Source organism: Silene latifolia, chromosome 1 (genome assembly GCF_048544455.1).
Source record: "Silene latifolia isolate original U9 population chromosome 1, ASM4854445v1, whole genome shotgun sequence".
NCBI lineage: Eukaryota > Viridiplantae > Streptophyta > Magnoliopsida > Caryophyllales > Caryophyllaceae > Silene > Silene latifolia.
Genome location: NC_133526.1, coordinates 9,908,073 through 9,920,999, shown reverse-complemented (window position 1 = coordinate 9,920,999; position 12,927 = coordinate 9,908,073). Strand labels below are relative to the sequence as shown.

Genomic DNA, 12,927 nt, shown 5'->3' with positions numbered 1-12,927 from the left:
TATGAAAATTGTTTAAATCTTCCAGAAGACTCCCAGCCGGAGTGCATCTCTGTGTTTTGAAGCCCATTTGTAATTTCACCCTAACAGTAGTGCAACCTATAAATACCCCCTCCCTTAACCATTTGTACACCCAACCCTAGATCTGAAAACTTTCCTTAATTTATGCAATCTTTCCTTAATCAAAGCACTAATCTTTCCTTAATCAACATCAATTATTTAGTGAAATTAGTTAAGTAGTAGTTATATCAATTGTTTACATTTGGTTATCAAGTTGTATTTGGGAGATATTGAAGGATTTCCTTCACTAATTCAATCAAAGCAACCATCTTTATTCATTGTTGGTACATTTCTCTTCTTACTTACTTGTTTAATCAATTGTTTACATTTCAAGTTGTCTTTTATAGTTGTTTGAATTCATATCATGTCAGCTCTTTTGATTGTTTGTTTTTCTCTATTTGTTTGCTTGAACAAGTTGAATATGAGTGAGTAGAAATCCTTCTAGGGTTTAGGGAGAGTCTAAATGGGATTAATGGGCATGATAGCATGATTATTATTTGGGTTTTTGGTGAAATTGTTTATCTTTCTTATCATGTGCACAAGGTGTTTGATGAATTTTGTGAGTGAAAACTCATGCTTTTCTTCACTATTGCTTAATTCCCCCATTGAATGAAAGTTTGTGGGTGTCTTGTCGTATGCTTAAGAAAAGTGTGATGCTTAATGAAAATTAGGTGTCACCTTTAGGTAAATCGAGACATTGATTGTTCTACCTAGGATAAACTCTTGCCTTTGACCCCTCAAATGATCGTGTTTGCCCTTAGACCATTTAGATGAACCCGAAAGCCCTAGTCTCTTAATCAATCGTATACATTTCATCTCAACCGTTGCTTTAGTTAAATCTAGTAGTTTAAATCAACTCCCCTCATTTTTCGACTAGACTAGACTCACTTTTGAACTAAATAGAAACCCCTCCATCCTTGTGGTTCTACCTCGATTTGTACTACTAAATTGGGTTAAAAATATTGTTGGTGATAAGAGACTCGACCCTACCTACATCTTACTCATCAAGGACATTCAAACCTTGTCATCTATTGTCAAGCCTTGTTTTCTTCACATTTTATATTTAGTTGATTATTATAAAATCTAGGCAAGACTAGTATTAATTAGAGGTCAAATGGTGGTAAACACCATGAAGGGCATGTCGGTTTAGGAGCCTTTATAAGCCAAATTTTGTAATTCATTTTATCATCCATGAAATCGAAATTGAATTGAGAACTTTCTCTAAAACCGTTATAACATTTTGTGTTGCATTCAAACACGAGTGTCGAGACAAAAAGAGCATCGACGTGATCGATGCTTGACTTAGACTAAGGACGCGATCCGAAGTTTAAGAGAAACCTTGTCGCGTTACGAGATTTTCAATCATTATCAAGCTATAGGTCTTGTTTGGTAAATACCCCTAATTTCACAAAAAAAAAAAATATACAAAGAAACACTCAACTCGACCCATCTGATTCACAATGTCAACCCAAACCAACCAAATGACAACAATCAACCAAACCGCTTCCGCACCCGAACCCTTTACGTTGCAAGTGGTATCAGAGACTCGGCTCTCTATTTCCCTAAATCGTAACGATCCAGTAGAGGCAAACTCCGATCAAGAAGATTCATTCTTTAATTTCGAGTGGTTAATATTTCCCGACTTGGATAGTAAGAACGATCCATTTCTTGACATAAATATCCCACCTCGATTCGACCAAGAACAAGAGAATCCAGTAACTCCTCAATTCATCTCACAAGAAAACCCTAATTCACTTCAAACGCCAACACCAAAAACCGATTTCATCCTTGAGCCTGTAACCGCCATACTCCCGCCCTTCATATCACGGCGGAGCACCACCGGCAAGCGAGTTGCCCTAGACAAACCGACACCACTAGGAGCCTCACCGCCACGCTCAAACGACCGTGGAGGTTGGATTGATTCGGCCTCCGAATCAATAGGGTACTACGAATCATTGGGAGAGGAAGACACTAGCAGCGACGGAGGAGGTGACGGCGGCAGTCACGACACCGGCTTCGAAAATTCATAAGGGAGTAGTTCGGAGGAGGAAGGGGAGAGCAGCGGCGAAGGCGAAGGAAGCAGCAGCGAGGAAGGCGAGGGGTTTGGTGACGAAATAGAGGAAGTCGAAACTGAAGCAAAGGGGAAGGAGCGAATAGAATCCGAGTGTCAGTTTATCGATTTTGAGAGGATGGATCCCGCGCCCAAGCAATTGCCAATCGACATCCTAGGGGCCGCGGCAAACACCACCCCGGGCGCAAGGAAACCAACCAAAACCGACCCAAGCGACGACCCATGGCCTAAAAATTGGATCGGTTTGGTACCTTATTCGAAATGGAACCGTCAAGACACGGGAATGATCATTTGTTAATCCGTTGGTAGCAATGGACCAATCGAGTCCGACGAAGAAGCCAGCACCGCCACCTCTCGACCACCTAAGCGATTTAAAATGATGGCCAAACGCAAGAGGCGGAGGCACAAGAATCGGGACGATTTTTTTTAAAGAAGGAGAGTGATGATACGTAAAGAGGGGGTAGAAATTATAATAAAACATGCGAGAATTTCCAATAAAACATAGTTAAAATAATCCCGGATAATTATAGTAAGTAATAGTTAATGGGTTGACGATTTAAGGCAAGCACGCAAATCGAGAGAGCACGAAGCGACGCACGAATAAGCAACCGAGTCTTGGTCTGAAGGGCGTGAGTTCGAGGCTCCCATTGAAGGACATTCAAACCTTGTCATCTATTGTCAAGCCTTGCTTTCTTCACATTTTATCTTTAGTTGATTATTGTAAGATCTAGGCAAGACTATTATTAATTAGAGGTCAAATGGTGGTAAACACCCTGAAGGGCATGTCGGTTTAGGAGCCTTTATAAGCCAAATTTTGTAATTCATTTTATCATCCATGAAATCGAAATTGAATTGAGAACTTTCTCTAAAACCGTCATAAAACATTTTGTGTTGCATTCAAACACGAGTGTCAAGACAAAAAGAGCATCGACGTGATGGACTCTTGACTTAGACTAAGGACGCGATCCGAAGTTTAAGAGAAACTCTTGTCGCGTTACGCGATTTTCAATCATTATCAAGCTATAGGTCTAGTTTGGTAAATATCCTCTAATTTCACAAAAAAAAAATATACAAAGAAACACTCAACTCGACCCATCCGATTCATAATGTCAACCCAAACCAACCAAATGACAACAATCAACCAAACCGCTTCCGCACCTGAACCCTTTACGTTGCAGTACTCCTAACATGACTCAATCTGAAACTGAATCAAATTTCATAATAAGCCAATGATACCTAAACCTGGATATATCTGAACCGATAAGAACTGAACTGATTGATCTGAATGAGTGTTTATTTTCACATAAATACACTCAAATTTAGGCGTTTTTCTATTGACTCTTTATTATTAATAGTATTATGAATGATTACGTTCCAATTGAAAACAATAAGACCAATTTAAGCTATTTTGTTTACTCTCAACTCAAAAAATATATGACCCAAAATTCAACTGAACTGAATTAAACCCGACCTGGATCGTACCGGACTCGAAATAACACAAACTGATAAATGTTGTTAGCTGAAATGAACCCAATCGATATCGATCTGAAATCAAAATTAAGTTCAACCCAAATAAAATTGAACCGATTTAACCGATTCAAATCTGAACCGAATGACCTGTTTGGCAGGTCTATAATACTAATTACGTAGTAACATTATCGCTTAGGTTGCGGATTGAGCTTGAGCATCTTTCATATCTAAATACATTAATGAAAAAAAAAAAAAAAAAAAAAAAAGACCAAAGGTAAAGTTAAAAAAGATAAAGTTGGTATGAATGCGGTGATTTCCATCTCAATCTTATGTCGCTCGATTCCTGTTTATTGTCTTTTATGTTTTTCCAAATAATCTTCTTATATCGGAGTCTAAGTATTGCCTTATGGTTTGATGGTTTCTCCCTGGATTTTTGTCCTATGGTGATTTTGGCCAAGAGAATGGTCAAGAGGTGTTTATTGCTTCTGTTTGTTTCTCATTGCGCTCCTTTGAATTGTGACGGATAGTGTCTATCACAAGCAAGACCAACTGATCTTTATTTACATATTATTAAAAATTATAAAAATTTGATATTTCATAAAGTATTATTAAAAAAAGATCTCACGTGAATATATTTTATGTTAGAAATTATATTAGGGATCTTCACCACTCATGAATAATGTCAAAAAGTAGATGTAACGAAATGGGTGAGACGAAGGTACTAATTCAAAAAAGTAACAATAACACGGTAACACCTAGGGTTCCGAAATTAACAATACTAACATCCCCCTACTACTTCCCCCCTACTACTAAGAGAATAAAATTTCTCTTAGTTTTTCCTCCAAAAGCCATATAGCTAAGTAAGGTAATAAGTAAAATATTCTTTTATTATATTATTATTATGTTTTCAATAAATATATTCTTATAGCTAACCTCTAATATTTTAATTAAATTCATTACTATAATTTTTCATTAAAAATAAATAAATTTGGTATCTATAAAATACTATTAAAAGCCTAAACTAAAATGGCTCATAAAGTCCACGTCAACAAAGCCACATGTGATTGTAAAAAGCCACGTATGATTAACGGCTTAACGCTATGCCACATTTGCTTTACGAATGTCACATCTATAAATACTATAATAAAAAGACAAAACAACTTAGTCTACGTGGCATCATATATTGTAAAGCCTTATTTGAAAGGATTTTGTCCGTGAATCTTTGCTTCTTTGATAGAAAAACAAAGAAAATTAAAAAAAAAAGATTAATTATTGTTCACCGCATGCTATGTCGATCCTTCTTCTAAACGGTTAACTCAACATCACTTTTCTCCGTCTCTCAATTCCCCTCTTCATTTTCTTCGTAATAAATTAGGTAAACATCATGAAGAAGGGCATTAATTGAGTAATCAATCAATTGACTATATAATCTAAGACGTTATCGTGATACCACACCATCTCCCCTTCCATTGTCCTGTATTAATTGGTCCTGTCATCTGTGGATGCTCGGCCGCTACTACCATCATTCCTAAGGTTAGGTTTATTTTCTGTTTCTTGATATTTATTAATTAATTGCTTTGATTATGGATTGAAGGTACATTTACCATCTGGTATGAATATGGTCTTTTTACTTTAATTAGTGCGATATTTTACTGGTTTATACCTTTCAAAGCAAATTGACATGGAAATTACTTTAAAAAATCGATTCTTTTGATTGGTTCTTCCCCGAAACCTGAAGTAACACATCGTGAGTTTAGTTACAGGTGATTTTTTCTCTTCTTTTGTGTTTATTTTTCTCCCCTTTTCTGAAATAGGGTTTCATATAATTAGTATTTCCTCAAACACTCAACCTGTTATTCTGAGTACTACCATTACATTGGTTATAATAATGTCTCAATACAATTTTCCATTAAAATAACATGAACCTTTTGTTTTGATGTGAGATTTAAAGGAGAAGGGAGTGGTGAGAAGGGGTAGGATCTAATTTATTTTGTTTCGTTAGTAAAAGAATGGTGGAGGGATTTGGAGTGGTGGGATAATGAATCCTTCTATTTCCCTCTTACAGGCCAGAATTTGTCTCTTCTACAAAAGGAAAGATTTGGAGGGAAATCCCCTCCCTTTCACCTACCCCTCTTTCACTTTTTCTCCATTCTTTATATCCAAACAAGGGCTATGTGAATTGTCATATCCTCTAATGGTTTTATTATTGTGCAACTCGAAAACAAATTCGCAGATCATTTGATATCCGCACACATTCTTTGCAGCTAAAGAGGATGTCGGGCTAACAATGGGTGCAAAGGTTCAAATCAAAATGTGGTAACGATCAGAGCACATATCATAGCAGATTTATTCCTATAATTCTATCAAGTTCACAACAAAGGCATGATTAGATCATTAGTTGTGAAGTTGAGCAGTTAATGTAGATATTTTGATGAAGTTATTGTCCTTTTTTATTATATTATGGAGTATTCCCTTTTCTCAATCATTTGTTTGCTTTTTTGTTTTTGTTTGTGGGGTATTTGAAACAAAGGCAAACAAAAGATTGGGATGGTGAGAGTACTATTTATTTTGTGCTCGTAATAAAAAATTGTTTTCAGGTTCATTTCGTTGAGTTTGGGAATTTGGAGATATATGGTTGTATGCAAAAAAGGAGGGAATGCACTGTAATTTAATGGGAAGGTCATTCTCACCCTACTATCCTTCAATTAACAGGTGTGGCGATTTGTCTTTACTATTGCACAATTATTTTTGCCATTCGTAAGTTTGTTGATTAGCTATGTTAAATATTTGGCAAATTATACAAATCGATCAATACCCAGGCACATTTCCAACTTCAATGATCCATTATTTACAATTCTAATCTATCTATATATCGTATTGTTTAAAGTAATTTGTTTTGTAAAAAGTTATTGTAGTTTGATGTTCACAAAGCCCTCTCATTTTTGTGCAGGCATTATCATCTCACCTTATTTCATTTTTTAGTCCATGATTCGTAATTTTTTGGTGTACTTTTAGATGTGGGTTAATTAATTTTATCTACTGAAGGATGTAATTAACTCAGACTGAAAATCAGTTTTGTTTATAGTTGTTTGGTAGTTAGGTGTCCTGATCAGAATATGGCTGGAGTGAGTTCCCTTGATTTATAGCTGTATAGCGATAGTGTAATGCTAATTTTAGAGACTCGAAGTACACCGATTGCGTGACTTTGATGCTTCATTGGAGACGTAGGAAGAGGACATGAGTGTGGAGCCAAACTACTATTTTGTTCTGAAACTAAACCTTCTATGCATCTTTAGATGATCTTCTGATAGCCGAAAGCAGTCTACTGTAAATTAATTTAGTACTCCGTATGATACACCACTTTTCTTTTGGTTTGAATACTTGTCGGTTTTCACCTTTTATTATGGTGTGTATGCAAATTTAAATGGTGGTATGAATCTCTTATATGTGGTAGATAATATATTCTAACCTTGAAATATTAATTGGCAAATTTTGTAAATTGTACTACATTTTCTTTCACTCTTTCGCTCAATTAACTTTTCGTGTAACATTTATCTTCCATTTGTATTTTGTCAAACAGGTAATAAATCAAATGTCTTAGTGGAATTGTTGAAGTATGATGCAAGGATGTTAATTTGACCTTCTAATAGTGTCAATGTAGAGGAAATATTTTGCATGGTTATTGGTTGGAAACCAATGTTTATTGCCGAATTTGTGGTTCGAATTTTGGTTGGAAACCAATGTTTATTGCCGAATTTGTGGTTCGAATTTTGAATGTTTTTAAGCCTTTCGGGGGCTGCAGTGACCAAGTGATCATCGCCCCAGCTCGTAGTCGAACCCGGGACCTCTCAACTCCTGCATTTCTGCAAGTTTTAAAGTTTAACCCGGCTACCACTAGACTAACATCACTTGGTTATAGAGAAATGTTTTTTGTTGTATTGATTTGGGTATATTTTCTTTTTTTTATGAATTAAGAAAGCGCTAAGCGTTCTTAGGAGTTCAAATGGTTGTTTAAATCATATGTGTTTAAATCTCTATTTATAATTTAATTTGGAAAATAAACATATGATATTTTTACTTTTATTTGCTGTTTTTTATTCCCATAAAAAAAAGTTAAGACAAGAGTATATATAACATGTTGGTGACATGTATACACTAATACACATATATAGCAAATGACACAAATAATTAGAAAAACAAGCTTATAAAAAAGTAGGTACATAATAGACTATAGATATATTATTTGAACCACCAGTGAGTCAATAAGTTATATGAATACTTTCATCCAAGTAAAGGATATACAAAAGTCATTCTCTAATATTTTTGCCAATACGTTGGAAATCAATCGAATTCACAACGAAAATATTTCAAAGTTGATGAAATGCGAAAAATTATAAATGTATTTGTCAAAGAAGTTTAAAAAACTTTATTGCATTTAAAAAAATAAACCTGTAATTTTAGCCTAATTAGTAAGATAAAATAAGTTGTATTTTAACATAGCGCTTTCTACCTATTATTCATATCGTTTCTAATTAACTAAAGACAATATGTAAAATTCATAGATAAATTAATTATTATCCATTCATTTAGAAATTTTACATGTTTACATTAATTTATTACTCTTATCATTGGAATATGTTAAGTAATAAGGAATAGAATTCGATGTCCATCTTTTCGTTCTTTACCGTATAAAAATAGGGCCAAGGTTTTTAGAACACACCAAAATGACAATAAAAGTAATAAATCTTATTCTAAAAAATCAAAATTATCCATTGTCCCGTGCATTATTGCACGGGCACAAAAACTAGTTAAACTATTAAAATCTAATCTTTTAATTAAATTCATTATGGTTTTTTCATTAAAATAAAATAAAATTGATATTAAACTATAAACTATAAGTTACTACATTTTTTAGTAATGGAATAATTATTACCGTAGAGAATAACTTCACACATGCTTACTACTAACTTCGTGACAAAAAAAACATATTCATTAAAAAAAAAATCAAACTTAACTTTATTCTCTTTAAGTAGTTTTCCATTTCAATTTTTTTGTTTCATATCAAAATACAATGTAGTGAAATATCCTCATATCCTCCTATATCCTAAGAGAATAAATATATCCACAATTTTCCCTTAAAAATTCACCCATGTTTTAATAAGGAAACAATTGTATTTATGTGTGTTAACAAAACATTTCATTTTAATAAGGAAACATATGAGAATCTACATAGTATAAAAGTTGGGTTTTTCTTTATCTTCTGATTCGTTGATGGTTTTGTGAGAATTGTCTGCATATGGGACCCCCCATGATTTATACAACATTTATTTACTCTCTCTCCTCTCCTCTCATCTCATCTCAATTTCTATTCATTAATCTTATTCATATTCATATGTTAAAAAGTTTATGATAAAAAAAAATTAAATACATTCAATCTTACACTAAAGATAAAATAATGGAAAATTGTATAGAAAATTAATACAAACTGGATAGTTCATTTTCTTTAGAAGCTTTTACTTTCATTTTTTCTAAAACATATCTTCATTGAACATTATGCGTAGTAGAAAATAATCAAGTTACTTCAAAAAAAAAATCAATCAAGTTAATTTGCCTTTACTATATGATATTTATAATTGATCAGATTTTTGTCATTAATTGAATTATTAAAAAATTAATTAAAATATTTATTTTATTTTTCTAAATGATAAAATATTTAATAACCAGCAAAAAAATAAAGTTGTGCATATAAGCCATTCTTTATTTAAAATAAAAAATCCCAAAAACATTTTCAATGAAAAAAAAATCAAAATAATTTAACTATGGTTCAAGATACAAACACAATAATCATCAGAAAATAATTATGGAAAATAATTTAAAAAAGAAAGTATATTTAAATTTAAAAAAAAAACACTAAAGTACTTCATTAATATAGAAAAAAAACTAAATATAAAAAATGCTAAAAAGGAAAAAAGTCTTAAAAACAGATTTTAATTAAAAAAAGGAATATTTTCTTGGAACACAAATACATGGATGATTAATACTAACAAGAGCGTCAAATATACAATAAAGAGTATAACAAAAGTAGTGAAATATACTAAAAAAATCAAAAAAAAAAGATATATAATAATGATCAGAATGTGAAAATATAGTTAAAAATCAAAATTTTAACATAAAATAATACACCGCCTCTTTTGAAATTAGCTTTTCAAAAATAATTAAAGACAACATATAAATACAAAAATTAAAAATTAAAAAACATATCATAAAAACTGGAGATTACTGAGAAAATAATTTAAAACTGAAAAGTTCTTCTAAAAAAATATTGCATGCAATTCGAAAGAAAAGAACATGGAATGAATTTAAAAATCTATAGTCAAAAATACTAGAACAGTGAAATTTATGGAAGGGTGAGATTGAGGAGTGAACAGGTAAAGAGTTTAAAATAGTATGAAAACATTTACCAATTTATTTGAGATGACATCTATGTTAATGGTAAATCTTAATCAACATATTTTAGAAAAAATAGGCATAAATGAAATTTGTAAGGATCTTTATTAATTTTAAAAATTGGGATGAATTAAAATTGAGAAGAAATAATAGAGACTTTTAAATGCAAATAATAAATGAGGGAGAAAGAGAAGAAAAAGAAGTACACATAGACGGAAGAAAACAATTTTTTAGAGTTTGTTTTTGTTTGCACAATATATAGATGTACATTAGAGCAAGTTCAATGATTTGCCTTAGGGACTTGCTTGCAATTTCTTAAAATTACAAGCAAAGCAAGTGGCTAAACTATTGGACAAGTACATATAGGGTAGCTTAAAACAAACAATTAACTTCATTAAGCTAGTAGCTTAAATGACCCTACCACAAAAATACAACCAATTCGCACCCAAAAAAACAAAAATACAACCAATAGAAATTAATTTGATTAATTAAGTCAAGCTAGTTAAAATTTAGGCTAAATCATTGAATGAATTAGTAGCTCAAAAATAAACTAGCTTAAAATGTGAAGTGTTAGCCAACCGGCTAAAATCGTTCCTTGGTGACATTGTTTCGGAAAATCAGAGTGCTTTTACCCCGGGGCGAGCAATTTCGGATAATGTTATGACTGCGTTCGAAATTTTCAATTATATGAAGAATTCGAAGAACATGGACGGGACTATGGCAGTGAAGTTAGATATTGCCAAGGCATATGATCGTGTTGAATGGACGTTTCTGGAGAGGGTTCTTATCACTATGGGTTTTGATCAAGGTTGGATAAGCCGTGTTATGGCGTGTGTTACGACCGTCTCTTTTTCTGTGCTCATAAATGGGCAGCCCTCAGACGAATTTAGACCCTCACGAGGGTTGCGACAAGGTGATCCTCTTTCACCCTATTTATTTATACTCTGTGCCGAAGTTTTTTCTAGCTTGATGCGACGGGCGGTGGAAGCGAGTAGTTTACATGGAATCCGAATTGCTAGCCAGGCCCCTCCCATATCACACCTTCTCTTCGCGGATGACAGTATTTTCTTCATGAGAGCGACTATGGAGGAAGCTGAGGTAGTCACAGATATTCTTCGGAGGTACGAGACAGCTTTAGGGCAATTGGTGAGCCTGGATAAGACTACGGTATCTTTTAGCAAGGGTGTGCCGATTCAGAAGCGGAGTAACCTAGCTACGAGATTGGGTATAGTAGAGGTGGAAGAGCAGGAGAGGTACCTGGGTCTCCCTACGGTGATTGGCCGGTCAAAGAAATCGCTGACGGATATTTTGAGAGATAAGCTAAGCAAAATACTCAGTGGTTGGCACGGGAAAATTTTGTCTAGGCGGGTAGGGAGGTTCTTATAAAGGCAGTTGCCAATTCACTCTCTACCTATGTTATGAGTATTTTTAAAATTCCCTTAAGTTTTTGCGATGAGCTTAGATCGATGATATCGCGTTTTTGGAGGGGTCATGAGGAAGGGAAGAAGGGTATAACCTGGGTGTCCTGGAAGCGCTTGTGCAAGTCGAAGAGCTTTGGAGGTATGGGTTTCTGTGACTTTAATATGTTCAACATGGTATTATTGGGGAAACAAGTGTGGAGGCTGTTAACTGAGCCGGAGTGCCTCTGGGCTCGCGTTATGAGGGCAAAGTACTACCCAGCTCAGTATGTTATGACGGCTAAAATTGGGCATAATCCGAGCTATACTTGGAGGGGAATTGTGGAGGCTAGAGAAGCGTTGAGTTCGGGATGGCGGAAGCGGATTGGCAATGGACTGACCACGCGGGTTTGGGCGGACGCTTGGTTGCCAGAGACACAGACTGGGCGTCTTTGTAATACTACGTATTTTCTTTGGTGACTACTCGACCGAGTAGAGCCTACTCGGCCGAGTAGTGCTGTGGTCGTAGGTTGTTTTGGTTCTGCCGAGGAATACTCGGCCGAGTATAGTGAATACTCGACCGAGTAGAGGATACTCGGCCGAGTATACACTTTACTCGACCGAGTATCCGGTCTGGCGAAGCATATTTTGACGGTTTGATTGGGAAACGTTTAGGGTTATTTTTATATCCCGCGTCAGTTTCTAAAATCTTATTTCAAACTTCATCATTTCTACGTTTACCCTAATCACTCCCTAATCACTTCCTAATCATTCCATAGCATAGTTGTGTGTGTAATCTTCGTGGTTCTTGCGTATAATTCCTCATTCTACTGTTGGTAAGTCCTATCTTTATGTTATTTGTATTCTTTGGGGTAACTGTATACATGTATGGAATTGGGAATATGGGGAATTGTGCAATGTGTAATTGTGTTATGTGATTATTGTATAGGAGAAGACTTCGTAGAGGAGCCTTTCTGATTGTCCGTGTTTCATGCTACTGTTGATTGTTAAGGTAGGGTTTCCCCTACTCAGTTTACTGTTCATTGTTAAGACATGTTTGTTGTGTAACTATTGTTATCTGTTGACCATCGGAGTAAGCGTATCGTTGTGGTGATGTTGGTGTGGAGGTGTTGTGACGACTGTGGTGTCGTGTGTTTGTGATTGTGGTGGAGTCACTTGCGGGAGTGGCTTCACACCCTAGTTCGCCCTCCGTGGAACCCGCCACGGGAGGGGATGTGCACATTAAGGGACATGGATTGTTTGTCGCTCGTTGAGGAGCTGGACTAGGTGGGATTGGCTGCGGTCACCCACTGGCGGCGAGGATTATCTGTTGCGATGGGTAATCTGGCAGGGCTACATACTTTGGTGTGTAGTCGGTTACTGTGTGAGCACGTAAGATTGGGGTTGGAAGATGATTAGATGGTTACCCTATTGTTTGTCTTATTTTGATTGAGTAATACTGACCCCGTTGTTGTTTGTGGAATA

At 34.8% G+C, this 12,927-nt stretch overlaps 1 long non-coding RNA gene across 2 annotated transcripts; it reads left to right on the top strand.

Moving 5' to 3' along the window:
* The first annotated feature begins 4,824 nt into the window (after positions 1-4,824).
* LOC141649773 (uncharacterized) lies at positions 4,825-7,678 on the top strand. Of its 2 annotated transcripts, none has more exons than XR_012546062.1 (4): positions 4,825-5,131; positions 5,863-5,914; positions 6,196-6,310; positions 7,179-7,678. It is a non-coding gene; the product is annotated as an uncharacterized LOC141649773 (long non-coding RNA). The 2 variants fall into 2 exon arrangements; XR_012546061.1 differs by lacking the exon at positions 4,825-5,131 and adding an exon at positions 5,271-5,361.
* The last annotated feature ends 5,249 nt before the right edge of the window (positions 7,679-12,927 follow it).